At 36.2% G+C, this 19962-nt stretch overlaps 1 long non-coding RNA gene across 1 annotated transcript in view; it reads left to right on the plus strand.

Moving 5' to 3' along the window:
• LOC140684315 (uncharacterized) overlaps nt 1-12953 on the plus strand; it is a 41072-nt gene extending 28119 nt beyond the window's left edge. The window contains exon 3 of the long non-coding RNA XR_012056430.1: nt 12117-12953. This is a non-coding gene — a long non-coding RNA (uncharacterized lncRNA). The remainder of the gene's footprint in view (nt 1-12116) is intronic.
• The last annotated feature ends 7009 nt before the right edge of the window (nt 12954-19962 follow it).

A 19962-nucleotide genomic window follows, 5' to 3' on the forward strand; every position in this document is an offset into this window, starting at 1 on the left:
AACTGGCCAACAGGCAACACCCAGAGGCAGGTGGTGATTAGCTCCCTTTCAAACCAGCAACCTGTCACAAGTGGGGTTCCCCTGGGGCTGATATTAGGCCAAACACTAATACCTCCATAAGGCATCTGAAAGATGGGATCAAGCATACTCTGCTAAAGTTTGCCAATGATACCAAACTGATCAGGGAACTGGACTCTTCAGAAGGGAGAGCCAACCCCACAGGAAGATCTGGATAGGCTGGAAAAGTGGGTTAACAAGAATCTTAGAAAGTTCAACAAGGACAAGTGTAAAGTCTTGCACTCGGAAAACATAATCCAGGAGTGCAGCACAGCCTGGTATCTACTGGGCTGGGGAGCAGCTCTGTCAAAGGGGTCTGGGAGTCCTGGTGGACAAGAAGCTCGGTCTGAAAGAACAATGGGCTGCTACGGCAAAGAAAGCCAACAGGATGCTGGGTTGCATCAAAAAGGGCATCAGCAGCAGAGATAAAGAAGTCATTCATTATCCCACTCCACTCAGTGTTTGTCAGGACACACCTGGAATGCTGTGTTTAGTTTTGGTCCCTGCTATACAAAATAAAGATGTGGACAGGCTGGAGAAGGTTCAGAGAAGGGCCACAAAGATGATCAAAGGGCTGGGAAGCATTCTGTGTGAATCTGTCAGAATCATTACTCTTTTGAATCTTTCAAACCAAATGACACGAAGAAAAGGCAAGAAAAAGGATCATCAGGAGAGAAATAAAATCATCTCCTCTCACTCGTAATCATAAATGCAAATATATCTATATTCAACTTTGTCTTTAATTTTGAATATCAGGAACAATTTTGATTTGTTTTAGAAGGGGCAAGAAGAGAGAGAATAGCAAGAGGGGGTTGCTTTTTGCATTCTCTCTTGATTTGGTCTGACAGATTATTGTCATCTTTGAGAGTAGCCAGTTTCTAAAAGAGGACTGTTAAGTGCTGTTAATCTTAGAAATGGAAAGATTTCCTGCAACAGCCAAGTTTCATTCAGGCCCTGAAAACAGGCTGTGAACTCCGTGGCTTTTAGCTCTTCCTAAAAGTTGTCCACCTTTGGCTGAAAGATCTCAGTGAATCCAGTTTCCCACATGAACAGAAAAGGAATTCTCATTTCTCTATTTAAGTTCTTATACTAGCCCAGTCTCTGAGATATGAGTCAGAAATGTCTTCTGAGAGAAACCATCATGTCTAAAGGCCATCAGCAGCACAAAATATCAAAGGAACAATGAGGAAATGTTTGAACACTTCCCTAGATTTCCTTGAAAAATTCCAAATACTTCTGTACCCAAGAGCCAGCCATGAACCACAGTGAATCTGTCTGGCCATAACTACTCAATATTGGCAGCTACAAGTATTGAGAGAGCCAAAGAATAAACCTTTCCTCCAAACATGTTCAATTGTTTGGACACTGTCTCTAGGGGCTGATGACACTTCTCTCAGTTTTAGACTTGCAATCTTGCAGCCAAAACCACAACAAGACAGGATAGGATGCAGGAAATAAATCAGATGCCACCCTTTTCTGGAAATTATTTTTTCTGCAGCTATTTGGCAACATTTTTAGGTTTGTGGACCGGAAGGTTGTTAGACTGAACAACTCAGGAGACAGGGAAAGGAACAAATTTCATCATTGGAATTGCTATGCATTCTTGCCCATCTTCGCCTACCCAGTTTAATATCTATTATTTCTCCTTCAGGACTTTTTAAAAATTGTCTTTGAAAAAGCTACAACAAACAGTTGAGTGAGGAGACAGTACTGGATATCTGTGCCACCACATTTAGATGAATCTTTAATGAATGAAATCTTTAATGATTCTTTAATGTTGAGAATATGAACTAAGATTCCTATTAACATTTTCTTCCCCAAAGTAGTGGTGTGCCTTGTTCTCTCACAAATTCTCTTCTGGTCTTTCCTATCTTCCTTTTGTTTGCTTTCTGTCTAAAGAAGGTTTGATGCAGGCAGCCACAACAATCCTCAATCTGCACAATGCTCCATGAACCAGTGACCAGAAAGTGGTGCCTTAAACAAATCAAAACTAGGAAAAGTCTGTCTAAGAAGAATGTTAAACCTGACACTTTCCAAAAATTCCTCTTTGTGCTGTGACACAAATGAAAGTCACACTCACCATCTATGCTATTTTTTCCCCCATGGATCCTCATTTTTTTAATTGATAAAGTAAATCAATGAACAAACCAACACAAAGCATCTGGTGCCAGCACATCAATTCCACCTATCTTATTCTTTCTACTTGTCCACTTCTTTGTTTTCTAGAAGGCACACTTAATACTATCTTTTAAAGCTTTAAACAGAATGATTAAACATAACTATATACACCTGGTGGACAAAATAAAGACCTTGCTTTCGTTCATTTTTTCCCCATATCAAAACTCTCCCCCCCATTTTCTGTATCCAAGGAAGAATTAAAAATTATGAATTGATCACTTGCTGTGAAGTATACCTGACTATAAATACACTTGAAAGGCATGTCACAAGCCAGTCTGAAAATCATCTGTAGAAGTATTCTCCTGAAAGAGAGAATTTCTATGACCTGACAGGTCTAGAAACAAGGTTTCCTGCCAGAGGAATGGATGATGGATGAGTAGAATCTTAGCACCAAGAGCCCATGCTGCAGAATGCCTAGAAGAAAATTGAAGTCAGAAGGTGAACTCCAGAGCTACCTGAACGACCCGCAATGGCTTCAAAGGTGTTCTCTTGCTTAAACATGATTTTTATTAAGTGGAATTTCAAAAGCTATGAAATGACAGCAATATGGGATCTATCTGTTTCAGAAATTTGGTGACCTAAAGTTGTCTTTGAACTTTGACTTCCCTTACACAAAGCAGTAATTTTCCTGGACTCTCATTTAGTCCAGAGGAAATGCTTCCTAGAGATGATAAGGCAGCAGTAACTGATTACTTGACATTTCCTTCATAAGTACCTCCAAAGACATCAGCTGATGGTATCTTGGCCAGGCCAGGTTAAGTGGCACATTGATATAATTGAATGATCCAATGCAAGAAGCTTTTGTCCCTGAGATAGGATCCAAGGTTGTTGACTAAACAGATCAACAGATCCAAGAGACCATGGAAGCACCTTCTCTTCCTTTCTTTGCTCATATTATAGGAGTTACTTTCCTTCATTTCTTCTGACAAAATCAAAACTTCTGCCACTGGAAACCCCTTGACAGTTCAGTGTCAGGGATAACACACATAAACCTCTTCCTGGTTCAATTTGCATTTAAACTGCCCCACTGTGTGAGAACAGGCATGCTGCTTGAACTAACAGCTGCGACTTGTTAGACTACAAGAAAGAAGAGCTCTTTCTCTTCTTAGTAGGGGAGGCTATAAAATAGCAAATCAGGGGTAGAGGGCAGAAGCAGTACATTCCTCCCAGGGAAGGGAGCAAGAAACTAAAAATGAAACCTATAAGCCAAGGAGGTGGCCATGGCCTCCCTATGGCTTCTAGTCTTACTTTATAGGAGAATTCCTCCTTTGAAATATTCCATGAAAAACACTGTATTGGCCACATCTACATCCTATTTTTTTTTTAGACTCCTATCTTTTTAAGTTTAAGTGGAGAAGCTTGAAAGACAAAGTTCTTAAGCTACGAACTGTATCCCTGAATACAATGCATTCTGGATCCCTTAGGGAAAGGTTTTCAACACCATATCCCATTAACAGTTTTTAATGGCATAAAGGCAATATCTGTGACCTGGAGCAACAAACACCGGGAATGCATCTGCCACATTGATAAAGGTCAAAATGTCAAAAACCTACCCTCAAGATTTCTTTAAAATAACTTATAATTTCACAAATTTCTTTCTAGCATAAGAAAGGTTTCTTCTGAATACCAATGTCTAGTGCAGCTATCTGAAAATAAAGTCTCTGATAAATGAATTTGTTTCATTGCATTTAGATAGTAAATTCTGTATCCTTCACAGCAGCATTTATAAATAGGTACAATATTTACCTCTGTGCAAATGTTTGGAATATAGTGGTAACTTATTTGAGATTTTTTAAAAATAGACTGAATATTTTATTAGTAGCTCAGTTACTTCAAAAACTCTGTTAAAGCTAGAAAATGGTAGAAGGTAATATTTTTGTTCCATTAGAATTGCTCATCTATCATTTAAATTCTTCCTTACACCTGGTATTTGGGCTCCATTTTTCTTTTCTGGGGATAAAAAATACTTATCTGCCTTAAATTACAATGTGAAATACTTCACTTAATGTTTTCCTTTACCATTTGTCTGGCTTGGAGTTTAATCATTACAACCCCTTCTAAGGCAGGATATGTTTTTATACTTGATATCATATTTAATAGTAAAGTCATAATAATTTAATAAAAATCTAAGATGATAAATGTTAATGTCTCAGCAAAATGTGTCTTAAAAACTGCTTGCTGCAAGACAGCATCATAAGGATTATAAATTTATCTGTCCCATAATTTAAATGCATCGAAACTCTCAAATGCAGAAAAGCATACAGCAGTACTAAACAGCAGTTCAGGGAGTGATGAAGTGTATTATGCCTAGTTCAAACTTTAGAGGGAATGCAGTCAGTCAGCTGGTAACTCATCACAAAGTTATAGTTAGAAATTAAATTCTTGAGAAAGATGCTACCAGACTGTAAGAAAATTAAATAAGAACTTGGGTTTATACTTCATCAATAAAATAGTAGTTTCTGAATCATATCAATATCATGTGTCAGTTCAATCCTGGATCACCGAATGGAGAAGTACACTACAGGCACAAGAACATGCACGGTTTTCATCTTCCAGAAGTCACTTCTGACACCCCTATAATGATAGGGGTTTTGTTAGGTTGAACTTAAATGACACTAAAGTGAAACACTCTTCATAAAAGGAAAGGAAAGGCACCCTCCACCCCATTCTGCTCCCTCAAGAAGATCCTTGCCAGCTTGACCAGTAAACCAGCTTTCATTCTGACTTCAAATCAGTGCAGTAAAACTAAAATCCCATCAAAGCTCATCTCATGGCCAATCTCATCAAAGAAAATTGGGAGAGTGGAAAATATTTCAAAAATTAAATCACACTACCAGAAAGGGGTGAAGAAAACAGTAAAATTTTCTCCTCTTCCTCAGGCAATGAATGGAAACTTGGAAGCATGCAATACATTATTAAATACAACAATTAAATACAATTACTACTGAAAGCTCATGATCCAGCAAGAGATAAGGAACCTTATCTGATAAGTGGGTATGTGTGGGCTCAATCCTCTGTCCTTGCACATATCAACCATAGAAACCCTTGGAGCCCATACTGAAACCTGGGCTTGAACAGACAGTCGCTTTGCTTTCCTGGACGTGCCTGATATCCACAGGACAGAAATCACACCAGTCCTTAGCTTTTCCTTTTTCCTGTGCCATTGTATCTCATTACCAGCTTTTCTGGCTTTATTCTCTTTTACTTAATAATTTTACAGCAAAGCTTGTGGCACCAAACACTTCCTGACACAGCTGTACATGGAGAGTAAACCTTCCTTTAGTGCTCTCACAAGAATGACAGAAAACCAAATGCACAAAGTCTCATTTCACAAGCTTTGCTTTTGAACTTCATGACTATCTCTAGCCTGCTCTAAATTTACAAAGCTTCACCTTGTAAGCTATTAAGACTCCTTGTACCCATTACTGTATCTGGGAGACAGTTCCAGAAGTTCTTTTTTCTGATGGCTTGAGAACTTCTTTCAACTTCCTGTCTAAATGCATTATTGATTAATTCTTATCCATCTGATCTTATATTTAAACTTTAATTGTTCTTCTCCCCTACTTGCTGTCTACCCCCAAATGTATTTCTAGAAAATAATCATATCCTCTCTGAATCTTCCTCTTGGTCAGCCAAACCAAGCCATGTTCTTATAATCTACTCTCAACAGACTTTTTTACCATTCCATTAAAGGTCCTTGAAGACCATTCCTAGATTTGTTCCAGTTAAAATGCACTTTTTTTTTTCAAGTACAGAAAATCAGTCTGATACCAGTAATCCAGATGAGATGTAACAGTATTTTGTCTTAATTGTATCAATATTTTCCAAAATCCAATGAGAAATCTAGGCTTGACATTTACAAAGCCTTCTTCATGGCTTTAAAATACTACCAGAATTTATCTTATTAAACACAGAGGTTTAACTTCTTGCATCCCTGCTGACCAGTGAGCCTCCAGCTCACAGCAGAAGGTCCAAAATGCATGACTTTGCAGTATTAAATTTTTTTCTCGTTGTGATGATTCCTGCTGACTGTCATGTCATTCTTCCTATCTCATAGCAGATTCTCCTCAATATTATTAATACCTCCTAACTTTCCATTCTCTTCAAATTTCATGAACACAAACTGGGTTTTGAATTAGGGTCATTAATGTGAATTGAGTAAAGAGAATCAGCCACAATATGAATTTTGAAAAATACCATAAATCAATCCTCTATGTTTTTATGCCCTCTCTTTCCAAAAAACCTCACTGTAAGTCTTCAGATAGTTTTTTATTTCCAAATCATGTCCTCTTCTGCTTAAATAAAGATTTCCATGAACACAGTTTCAAATATTTTGCTTAAACCCAGATTTATCGGATCCACTATACTGCAGTTTTTGAAGAAAACCCTTATCTTATCAGAGAAAAATGAGGTTTGTCTGACATTATCTACTTTTGCTAAAACCACCTCATATTTATCCCATTCTCTATTTACCTCTGCTTCCATGATCTTGATTGATCCTTCCTTTCAAACGTTTTCTAAGACCCTGCACAACATCAAGGTCAAAACAACAATCCTGTAGCTTTCCCCCCTCTTTTTTATAAAAACAAACAAATTTTGATAGATGCCAATCCAATTGTACTACCCCAGAATTGAAAGATTAATTAAAAATCCTTGCTAGTGGAGTTGCAATTTCAAGTTCTTTCTGGCACATAATACAGGTTTCCTGTTTTCTCAGGTAAGAACTCTAAATTTTCTACATTCTTACACACTGGCAATAGTAATTTCTATTACTCTATAATTTTTTCCATCAAATATACTATCCTTGTCCTCTGAATATAATTACCTTTATTCTCCATTTAATTCTCAAATCATGAAGACCACAATTGCGCCTTATAAAACCTCTTTTCATATTTAAATACAGTAGGTCACCAAAACAACAGAAGTACATGTTTTATATTAGCACTATGGTTAATGTGCTATAAGAAATGGTCAACATAGTATAAAAGAGTATAAAGGAAACTCCATGAACATAATTTGGCTCAGTGATATTAGAAGAGTATCACTGCAATCAGAAAAACATTCACAAGAAGACACAATTCCCACCACTTCTTCCTACTACAGGCACCAAGATTGTTGCAATTTTTTCATGTAGTGTGAAGAAAAAGCTATTACACCGGTTTCATTTCTTATTTCATGAAAGGAGGATGAGAAGAAAAATGTTGCTAAGGGAAATTAACATCTAAGTTTTATGCCATGAAATTTTATCAAATAACAAAGTGTATACCATGTAAAATGCAACTTTATAGACTGTAAACAGAAGGTCACATGGATTCACTGGTTTGTTATATTTGCTTCTTATTTTGTACTGTTTTCTTTTCACTATTACTATTCCATGAGAAAAGCCCATTTAAGTTCTTCCCGAGGCAGCATATGTCAGAAAAAAGCCATTCCTATGCCATTATATGCATCTAAGAACAGGGAAAAATCACTAAAATTAAGTTCTTATTCTCTTTTTATTCAGAGAGTTATGACATTTCTTCTATCTGCATTTTCAGCCTACAAAAATGTGAAATAAAATGTAGAGTTCTAACAGCTCTTCAGTCACAGTTTTCCATCATCCTTGAGACTGGAGAACCATGTACAAAATTCAGAGAAATGGAATCTCATTTCTTTCATTCCAGCATCTCCAGACTCCCATCAAGCTCTGCTCAACCAACTTAGTATGCTTAGATAAACAAGGTAACTGATCAATCTGACAGTTATACATAATACCCTTTAAGATTTCTTCCAAGTTAACCTAAAACAGAACAAAGGAAAAGAGGAACTGGGTCTAAATAATTCTTTTGAATGCAGAAACAGACCCTAAAAGAGGTATTTTTCTTCCACAATACTTTTAAAGCACTCTAGAGCTGTCTCAGAGAGATCTGCCTTCAAGATACTCTCTTCCTATTTAACTGCCTTGGCCTCTTTGTCATTCCCTTCGATGTCACTGTTCCCATTAAAGGGACACAGATGTTACAGATACAAGCTTGTAAATAACAGCAGTGGTTTTGTTCATGTACATTCATTAGAATAACGTTTATAATTGCATGACCACATAGTATTTCCATGGTACTATTCCACTCTCTATCCAGGCAGTGCCTTTTTACACATTATCTGTTTTCCACATGACTTCGAACATCTAAGAACATGTAATTGGACTATTTCATAGCAGTTTGGAGAAATTTGTTCAGGAAGCCTACATTCTGTTTTGCCCCTTCTGAATGCATGATTTAGAACTTTAGCATTCTTTTCAGGTATTTTTGTTAGTAAAATGCTTTTTTTCCCCCCCTCTGAATTCAAAGGTCAGAAAAGACTTTTAAAATCCTTTAGTGGGATCTCTAGCATATCACAGTCTATTAAATTTTATCTCATACTAAGGCAACTTACTTATTTTTTACAAATGCAAAAAAATTACCCCCGGTCCTGTTTTGATCTGAAGGTTATTCACATTCTTTTTAGAGAAATTTTCAAATCTTCATCTTAGGGGCTGAAGAATCTCCATCTTCCTCTGTTGTTGAGTCCATCTCTGGACTGAAAAAAAATTTGAGTTTTCCTCCTAATGTGGATTTATTTGGATCCAGATTCCAGAACAAAAGGATGCTACTGTACTATGCCTTTCTTCCCTAAAATGAATAGGTCTTGGGAATGTCAGATTTTCTCTATAGGAAAGTATTTAAACATTGTAATCAAATCACTTCTGAACAATTTCTTTCTCCCTTCTCTTAAAAAAAAAAAATAGGCAGCCTGGGCTCTTCAGTTTTCAAACTACAAAGTAATTCTCCACAATTATTTCTGTGGCTGTCTATCCACTCAAAGTGCTCACCATTCTCTTTAAAATGCAAGTCTCATAGTTAGTCAGGATTCCAGCACCAATTCCATATGCAAAATTTAAATGACTTCTCAAGTGGTTCATTTACAATTCAATTTACCTATTTTTGCCAAATCATTACAGTAGGAACCATGTTGACTCATTTGTCCATGTGACCTTGAAATATTTTTCAGAATCTCTTTTCTAGGAAACAACTCCTCTTCCTACTCTTCCTATAGATGAACAGACAGCATGTTTTCTGCTCATAAAGATATGATCTTGCTTTTGTCAGTGTTACACTGTAAGTTCCTTTGAATGGCCATAACTTACTCAACCAGTCCAAGTGGTTGAGTAAATTCCCTGACTTCATTCACTATTCACTATTTCTCCTATTCTTATATTATCTGCAAATGTTACCAAATGCCCTTAGTACCATTTATTTGTTAAAATAATAGGGAAAATAGGGATTATCATTAGCCATCCACCAGCCCACTAATAACATGCGCCAATCCTTGTGCCAGGTAAACCCCATTCATGATGACTCCCAATTAACAACTACTTTTTTGTCTTCCAAGTCCTCCAACCAGAGCAGTATGTGCTTTGTTAACACTGTATAAGGTTCATTCTTGAATTAGGTTGTTTTTTGTTAGTCACAGTTCAGCTGCCTTATAAGAATCTGTATATATTTTCTCTATAAATTAGTAAACATATAAATGTCAAACAGACTGACTAGACTGATTTTCTGTACATCAACTTTGACTGGCATTCATTATATTTCCATTATTTGATTCTTTTTTAAAAAAACAATTTCTTAATAACTTTCGATTGTATTGGCATTGATTGATGCCAGGGTAACAGATCTATAATTACTTGGGACAGTCTGCTTACCTTCTAGAATGCAAGCATAACCTTATTGTTCTCCCAATGTCATGGAATAAATAATTAATTAGGGGTGAACATATGGACTTATGTTGATATCTGTAATAACAGGGTCCTAATCTTTAAATTCTTAGTACATGCTGCTGTCAGAGTCAGACTGCACTAATAAAATCCCCAGTATAAATGCAATATAGGTCAGAGCTTAGAAGTGAGTAAGACACACTTTGCTAGTAGATATCTCATATATTTTATGATATCAAAATAACACCAGGACTCAGATTTAATTACACATTCTGCTAATTAAAGAACTTCCCTGCTTTTCTGTTTACCAAGCCTAGCTGGTGCTGTGCTTATGTCCTGACAAATACTGTACCTCTACCTGACCCATGACTATCCTTTCTACCTCATTCTGTTTTAAGTCAGGCAGCTTGTCTTATCTAATCTATTCCCACTCTTAGCAAGAGGAAGCAGCTTTAAGATGCAAGGAAAAAGGTTTTACCATTTTCCCCTCTGGCACCCATGGCACTCCAGAAGTGTCTGGAAAAGCCATGGTCTATGTTAATCTGTTCAGAGTTTTTGAAAATGGACCATTTGCTCTCCTTTTACAAAGGGGACCAGCAGGAGAAGGGAAGATGAGTAGAGACAGAGAATGCTCAGGGTATTTGGCAGCTGTATTCTGACAAGCCATTCCAGAATACTGAAAAACTGTTTTTCAGAGATTAACTGTTCAACCAAATAAATCTGAATCACCAGACACATATTGAGCTTGCTGTACAGAACTGTATATATTTTGCAAAACTGACATCTGTCAGATTATGAGTATCTATTCACTGTGATTCATCTCCCAAATTTCAGTCTTTTGACATAAATTGTGGCATCACTGCTTCCCATACATGTCATGTACAAAGCCTGTTAGTCTTAAAAGAAGGAAGAAAAGTAGGCTTAAGAGTCTACATTCCACATGTCTGCTACTTTTTTCCTAATTTAGACAAAAAACAGGCAATGGTATGAATAATCAATGATGCTGGCTAAATAACTTTTCTAACAATAAAAAATCTAGAAGTAATCAAAGAATATTTGTTCTCCCTTTGTGGTTCTAGATGTTAATTAGATATGCCTTTTTTTCCCTGTGACCATGGTTGTAGACTTGCATGTCCATAGAGTTTCTATCTGTCAAACCCACATTGTAATAGCTTTTGTAAATGTAACATGTCTGTAAAAAAAAAAAAAAAAAACAAAACCAAACCATCAGTAAAGTCTGTTGTGTTTTGACTATACTTTGGGCTCAACATGAATTTGAAAGCCTGTGTAATTTCTTATCAAAGTATAGAGAGCTTTTAGATCTGTTCTCCTTTGACCAAAAAATGACACAGTACATTTTGGATGCTGCAAAATGGACTTGCTGCAAAATGAAAAGTTTTTAGGTCACTCTGTGCTATGCAAGTCATCTTTCCGTAGATTAAAATCAGGTCCAAAATTTTGTGCAGAGTTCCTCTGAATGTTGTTGAGAAGGTGCTGCATCAATCCTCTTTTTTTAATCAAACAAGTATGAGACACATGGTTGCAGGAAAATCTTTGAACTCCCAAAATATGCCTTATGATGGTGTGAAATGCTCCATTATTTCACAACTGTACTATCAATGTATACTGAACATCTACCATAGAAATGTTTCAAGTGATTTTTAATGTAAATACCTTTATTCTCCTTATTTCCATCATTAGAATAAATGAAAAGATCCCTCCTCTGGTTTTCTTTTGAGCTAGTAGGCAACATCTATACTAACCTGGACACAATATTCTTTGCTTTTCTTTTCAGACACAAAATCGATAGCATTAAGTAGGAACCTATTTTTCTCTATGGATACTTGTATCCATTATTGGATCATTTCTCATGTGCAACGAACCATCTGCGTTAATGTCAAAGTTGATTCTTTTAGTTGTTCCTTTAATTTTTTTCCTCTGTCTCTTCACTTGTAGTATCTAATATGAAACCACAAATTTAAATCTGTCTGAATGAGAGTATTCAGGGCAAAGTGTTTCAATCACTTTCAAACTGCTCATTTTGTGCTACACTGAAGATGATGTTTTTAGAAGAAAAGAAGATTGCAACTTTCTAACAAGTTCAAGACTTTGACTTAATTCTTTCTTTTCTTCCTTTTTTTTTTTTAAGGTGCAGTCACCAATCGATCTGTCATATTGTGGTTTTCAAAGAGGAACTGAGAATGCTCTGAAAGGAATTTGAAATTGAAGAGCTGCAGGAAGACCTAGGTAGGGAATTACATTTTCATTGTGGCTAACTTTCAATGACACTGAAGATGTCTCACTTGGAAGATCATCAGACCCACATCTCCTCTTCTACTTCAACAGACAACGCTTCATTCATTTGATGTAGAAACTCTGAAGAAACTAATTTTCATTTTGAAATAAGTGTGAATTCTTTTTATCTTGAGATTTAACAACTCTTGACAATGCTTACATTTTACTTCAGAAAAATGAGCTGTTTTCATAACGTCAGTCTTTCCAATCACTTTTTCACATCAAGTCTTTCCCTTTCTCAACCCATATTAAAGTAAATGGAATTTTAGTTATGACTACTTCTAAGTTACCTATTTGTTGTATTCATAAAAAAATTATCCTCTTTACTAAAAAGAAAATTAAAATAACCACTTCTTGAAGTTAACACTCTAAAGAATGGAAAAAATATTTACTAATCATGAACTTCAATGATTTATCTTCCATTAATTTCTAGCAGATCAAATCCATCCTTGATTACTAGATACTCTTGCCAATTTCCTCCTTCACTATATCTAACATTTAGCTCCATCTCTGTTCTCCTGTGGCTAGGAATATAATAAATTCCACCCATAAGGCTTCCAGTTCTGTAACTATGTTTAGTACAAAGAATTTTTGTTTGTTTATAATATTTATTTCACATTGATTTAATGTGCACATGAAGACAAAAATGGAAACAAGAATAAAAATGAAACAAGGCCTAACTTCTGGAAAAGTGTATTATTTGGTTCTTTCTTTTTTTAAGAATGCTGATTTTTTTCAAGTCACTGTAGATCTGAAACTTGTTTTTTATTAAACAGTTCACACGCTGTTCTGTGACTTACTATGTTACTGGGCAATAACAATAATACTATAAGTTCTTCTTTTGTAAGTAGGGCAGTGCTAAGGCCTTGTGACGTCCTTGCTGAGATGATACTTTGTACAGATATCACAATTTTTACCTGAACTACAGATATGACTTTCAGAATTTTTTTAGGTGAAGCCAAAAATTTCTAACTAAATTAGAAGTCAGTCTGAAGCTCCCAATACAGTATTTTAAAAAGCTTGTGGAGGAAAAACATTGAAAAAGGGAAAATGAAGATAGCTTACAGTTGGGTGACTTTTCACTGAAAACATGAAAGCTATTTTTGGTTTAAATATCAACTGCATATAAGACTAATAGTTTCTGCCCCCAGCTTTACATGGATACAGAGAAGCTCTTTCTGACGGTTGTATTACAAAAATCAGAATACCTCTTTCCTTTTCACAAAATGTTATTGAAGTGAACATTGAAAGTGAATGCTGATAAGTGCTTGGTTGCCCATCATCCTTGTCTAAAAAATGTTTGACAAGGCTGGAGAACAGCAAAGTTTTGACATAAGATGCTACTGGAAAGTATCTTGAAAGTCATCTCATCTATCTACTGTCTTGATGCAGGGCAAAGTATCAGTAACATTTCTAAGCACAAGTAATGTGAACATAATAAACTCCAGTAACAGAACTTTTACATTATCTCTTCACAAGATATGCCTGTGCTTCATTATTTCTACTTATTCCTCCCAATATCTAACCTGGATTTCTCTGGCTGCATTTTAGAACTCTTAGTTCTTGTCCTGTCTATGCAGAACATGGAGAAAAATTACTCTCCTTTCTGGAGTAGCTTAGAAGCCTTATCTAAAGACACATTTCACCTCAGACTTTTCTCATAGACTAAACACCATCAGTTCTTCAAATTTCCTCATAAATCAAGTTTTCCTGCTTTGCTCAGGAAAATGTGGCATATATATGATACGTAAAGATGTTCAGAAAATCTGCTGGGGTCAAGATGCAAAACATTTATTATTGCTCTTCTGTTCACAGATCTATTGGCCCAAAGCACAAGGAAAAAAGATTGTTTTCATGTGGGTTGCTCTCAACAGATCCATTCTGTATGTCAGCCATTTCTTTGCTATCTTCCAGATGTTTACATATAATTAATTTTATTATTTGTCCATTTTATTTGTTTGAGCATTTTTTTAGGAATTGCAGTCAAAGTGGCTGATGAAAAATTCCATGTCTTCTTTTTTATGCTTTAAGCATTATATTTTTCCTTTTTCAATCTCTTAGAGCCTTAGAGAGCATCTCCTATGTTATCAGAGGTGCCTGCTGACAGCTTTAAATAGTTCTGGCCAGTGCTCTAAACAAGCTAGAGTCGATTTTATTAGTCTGTAAGATCATGGTCCTTAGTTATTCATAATAATTATATTAACCACATGATTACAGCAGATTTCTGTAGTGAATACTGAAACAAAAAAGGCATTATATTGATCTAAGATATTACTAGTTTTCTCTCTCAGTTTAGTATGGAATAGTTTCCCAGTCTTTCTCTTATTCCTTACAAAATTCAAGTAGAAACTCCATAGTCATAAACAGTAATGTCCTTTATAAAAACAGATTTTTTTCAGTTGATCACCTATAAAAGGTTTCTTGCTCCTCCTAATTATAACTTCTGTGCCTTTTTCTTTTTTATTTATGTCCCTACATAGTAATGTATTCCTTTATACTAATCCTAGTAATCTCACATAATTTTCATTTCCTGTATGACTCACATGTTTGAGGTCAATGTATATGATTTAACCAGATGACTTCTTGTTATATACTTGCTATTCTTCCTTGCAGTGGGATCATTAAATTCCAAAGAGTATGTTTTCCATCAGGAAGTGCTTAATTCCTTTAAATTTCTCTTCCATGACGTGATCTCCCAGTACCCTGAGTTTGCTGTAGTCTGCTTTCTTGAAATCCTTTTTCTTCTACTTTGCTGTTCTCCCTCCTTTCCTTCAAAAGGATCATGGATACTTCCATTTCATGCTCACTCAAGTTCTCTTTCATGTTCTTGTCCACATCCTATTTAGCACAAAGCTGGTATTCTAACCTCTCTAGTTGCTTCCTCTACTTCTCTCCTTTCTGTATCAAGGCTGACACTATATATAAATATGTATTTATTTATTTACTTATTCTCTCACTGTAAGCTGTTATATCCCTTGCTAGTTGAAGTCTACATAAACTTTTCCCCCTGTTTTTATGAAGTTTCACACCCTACAACATTTGGCTAGTTTCTCAAAGAAAGCAAAAAAACATCCCAAAAAAGTGCCACCCTACAAAATCCAAAAGTGAATTCAAGCCTTATACAACAGGTATTTCTGGCTTGGGATGGCAATGGAAATCTCTCTGTTTTGTCATCAGGTGTACATTTCCTCTTTCTGGACAAGCCACCATGTGTGCCCTTGTATTTCCATCAAATGAGCCATTTTAACAATCCATTACTATGCTAGTGGAGCTGGAGTTTCATATTAAGAATCCCAGCTTTTCTATTTAATATTTTCTGTTCCAAACTTCCATGTGTGCAGAAACATTTCTAGATTTTAAAGGAGAGCAGGTCACTCAGGTTTCAGATTGACTGCGTAGCCGGTCATCAAAGGAAAAACACCCATTCTCATGGAACTGTTTATATTAGTTTTTTTCAATGAAAACCCCAAACTTTTTCCAATGTTCATTCATCATTTGGGTTTTTTCTGCTGAGTCTCAGTCTGGCATTTGGAGTTTACTTCTATACACTATAAGAGAAAGAGAATGGCACCTATACTCCAGATTTAGGAGCACTTGCTACGTACAGAACAAAAATAGGAGGAATACTTGGTCTTAAAACTGGAACATAGATTAGAAATCTCAAGTTATTTTCTCAGTCTCCTACTTATGCAAATATTGTGTTTACTAAGAAGAACATGCATTTTTCATGTGCTTTAAATAAAGTACAGGTACAATCTTAGTAAAGACAAGAGACCTATAGCATGAATCCACATTAGTTGCTTGAAGTAAACTCTAAAATTAAAAACTTTTTCTGATGGTGACAGTGCCCTGGTATGTGAACTTTGGCAACTCATTTATCTGCCCTTTAATTTTTGGTTCCCCAAGTGCAAAATTACTATGACAAGAGTTAACAAATTCATACAGTGTTTGTCTTAGAGTATATTTATAAGCCCAAAAAGGTCCCTACATGATAAAGGCTACAGAAAGCAAAGGATTTTTATTAATGATTCCCACTCAGAATGATGCTTGTATCTTAATGATAACTTCATCCCTAAAATCACTAAAAGAAGATTTAAAAGCTTACAGAAAATGTTGAAATGAGGCAAATTTTCTCTCATTTCTGTAGAGCAGCAGCACTGAGCGCTCTAGCACACATCTGTCATCTGGAGGCCAAGTAGGCATTCCACAATTCCAGGAAATCAATTCCAAAGACTGTAGATTGTCAGTTGCTTGTACACTGGAGGCCATCCAGGCAGCAGATTAAATTGTATGAGAAAATTGTAGCAGGCTCTAGACTGCATGTAATGGAGACCCTCAATGACCTTTCCGAGGACTTGGGAAATAGGCATTGAAATTGCGAGTGGGCCTTTTTGTAGCACCAAAACTGCATACTGAATTTCTCTTACTTATCACACAGGGTCATTCACAACTGAGCTGTTTCTGAAGAGGAAAAACAAATGCAAAACAACAAACAGAAAATGTATTCACCATCGTTTCTTCTTTCAGAAAATATACAAGGTTACCAGAGATACATTATCTGTATAACCACAAAAAGAAAAAAAAGTTCGTACTTGTGAAAGCCACAGTCTTGAGTAGTATTTAATGGGGCTGCTGAATCATTCACTCCTGAGAGATTTCGGCAGAATACACAAAACATTGGCCAAAACAGTCGCTGATTGCAGAAGGTTGATTTAGATGAGTAACAGTTTCAGTTCTGTTGTTTCATTCAGACTGTTAGCCTCGACCATTCAAACTGCAAATGTGACCCTTTCAGTGCTGCTGACCTGGGGGGTCAGGTGACAGCATGCAACTCTCCTTGTCATGAACAGAAAAGCTGCACATACTCAAAGAATGTAAACCCCTTAAAAATATAAGTGAGCCACATGAAATTCTGTTTCTTACTTCTGACCAGCCTGTGGTTGCAAATACGGGGGACTTAACACCCCTGACTTCTACTTTCCCATTTATCCGTGGCAAGGTGGGCTGGTCATTCTATATCACTCCTTAATAGTATTTCTACTCTTTAGGAAAGCTGCATGGCTTAACATATATTTATATTTTTTTAAAGTCTATTAAAAAAGATTTTCAGGGCATTTTAAGCAGATGGAATAAGTAGATTTATTGGTGTGGAGTGCAGTTGGGCTTCTCTGAATAGCTCCTTTACATTCACTAAGATATATAAATGTGTCCTTTTGCTTTGCCAAAAGATCATATGGAATCATATCCCAAGCTGCCCATAACTTAAGAGTTTTGTGTTTAGCTTCAAAGCAGCTTTTAGGGCATCAGACTAAGCAAGTTTTTGGTCTGACAGCAAGGCTCTACAATCTCTGTAAGGCACATGATCAGAGAGGGAAGTGGTGAGCAGGAACAGCCCTTACTATTCTCAAGTTTTGTTGACTCTGCCACAGATTTCCTATATGACCTTGACCAAGATTTTAAAATTATTTCCTAATTCCCTGCACAGTATTCTGGGGTAATAATTCTCCATGTCAGAAGTATCTGAATATAAATTTATTGTTAATTGTCTTCCATGCTAAGACTTCTATGTAATATACTCTTTCAAGGAAAATTACCTTTCTGCTAAAGGAGCAGTTGCTCTACTGATTACAAACAAACATTATTTATATTTTTAACCTTGCTTTATCAGAGATCTTGCTCTGATATATCTGTATTTTGTACCTGATGCTTTCACTTACACATCAGTACTTTTCTGCCCCTTATACAGATATTTTTACAGACATTTTGATAAGCTATAACACGTTTGGTGCTAGCTACTGTAGAATTAGACCTCCTATGTTCTGGGAAGGAAAGATGGGGAGAAAGGAACGGAGCAGCAATCCTTGTACACACACAAAAAGGAAATCTATGGGCTAAATGACTGAAGAATGGAATGAAAGGCATATGTATATAAAGAGCAGACTTTCAAAGACTATTTTAGCCACAGGCCTTTTCATGTCAAATATCTGGTGTATCCAGGCTGTAAAAAGCAAAGCAGGAACTTCTAGGATTGATTTTCATCCCTTTGACTCATCTCTTTCCTTTGCCCATTTGCTCTCGTAAGACAGGTCCAGAGTGTGCAACAGGAAACCAAGCAAAAACAATACAAGAAAAACGCGTTTTAATTTTAGCCACACAGCTGCTTCTGGGTTCTTTAAATACACTCCTCTCTAAGTGATTCCATACACCAAGATATCCAAGTGCTCTAGACAGGCTGAGTCTCAACTGCAAACTCATTCCACAACTAATCTCTGTCTGGCATTGTTACAGCAATCAAACCAAGTTGGTCAAATGCCTAGTTGGGGTAAACTGGGTGCTTATCCAAGGGCTCTCTGCTATATGACTTGAAATTATGAGCTACAGTCTCCAAGTTCTTTGGGCAGAGACAAGTTTGTGGGCAGGAATTAAACACAATCTCTTTTTTTCCTTATCCTCTCCCTCTGCATATTTATACACAGCATAAGAAACCAAAAATATCTTTTGAAGGAATGCCTGTGAGTGACACTGTGCCCTAGTATTATGTGACAGGTGACCTATTCTCCTTGTTCCAGGATGCATGCAGCCTTGCTGTCTGGAAAACTATCTGGGGAATTTAAGGCCTACCAAGAGAAAAATGGCAAATCTAAAAGCTCAGTCACATACTCAGTTCTTCATCTTGGGTTGTTTTTTTCCCTACGGCTTTTGAAGGTGAAACAAACCACCTCTGAATTCCAGAGGTTTTTTACTGCCATCATGTGGAGAATTTCTTTAAAAAAAAAAGAGGAAAAACAGTCTTCCCTGACAAGATATGATTTTTTCCTGCCCTTGGCAAAGGAAGGAATCTAATTCAGTATTACACCTACACAGAGCTAGTCCTGGAGCCTCAAATGCTATAGCATCTGGTGAATATTCAACTGTCCTTAGTACATTTTGCTTTTGCCCTATTGAAACAGTTTATTTGTTGGCATAGCAGAGCTGGACAAGATTGTGACAGCCTGGGTATGCCTGTCATTTCTGATATTCCACTACAGATTTCTTTCTCTGGTCTGCAGGAACATACAAGCACTTAATATCAATGCTATTTGTCTCTATGCAGCAATGCTATAAAGAAAAACAATATTACAGCAGGGTATCACAAATCCAATTACATAAATTATCTTAGGATCAGAAATACACATTTTTCAGGCATTCCTATTCCCACTATGCCATCCTCCATTTTATATGACCACTATAACAATCACACTTGAGAAATCTGATAAACACAAAACTGTTCTGGAAGTTTGGAAATTTAGAGGGCTATATTAATTTTAATAAAAGAAGAAGAGTATTTCTACATTCCAGGAAAGTCCAAGATTTCAAAAGTTTTCAACAAAGCCAATGACTGTATTTCAATTAGGAATGTCATCACATTTTATACCTATTTTATTACTTTTTAATTCTGTACTGTACTGATTAACACTGTATTCAAAAGTAAATGATGTAATTTTTCAGTGAGCTTTTCAGAGATATTGACAGATATTCCTTATCCTTACCATTAAAGGTTCTCCTCGTGCTAAGTCAATACAATCTGAAAGACAATTACTGTCAGAACATTTCATAGAAACTCTGTTATTTTCCTAAAGACATACAAACAAGAGGTCCCATTTTCAAGACTGGTGAGCCCTCAGTAGCTCCTCATGAATTCAGCACAACAGAAAGCAGCC

This window comes from Taeniopygia guttata, chromosome 5 (genome assembly GCF_048771995.1).
Source record: "Taeniopygia guttata chromosome 5, bTaeGut7.mat, whole genome shotgun sequence".
Taxonomy (NCBI): domain Eukaryota; kingdom Metazoa; phylum Chordata; class Aves; order Passeriformes; family Estrildidae; genus Taeniopygia; species Taeniopygia guttata.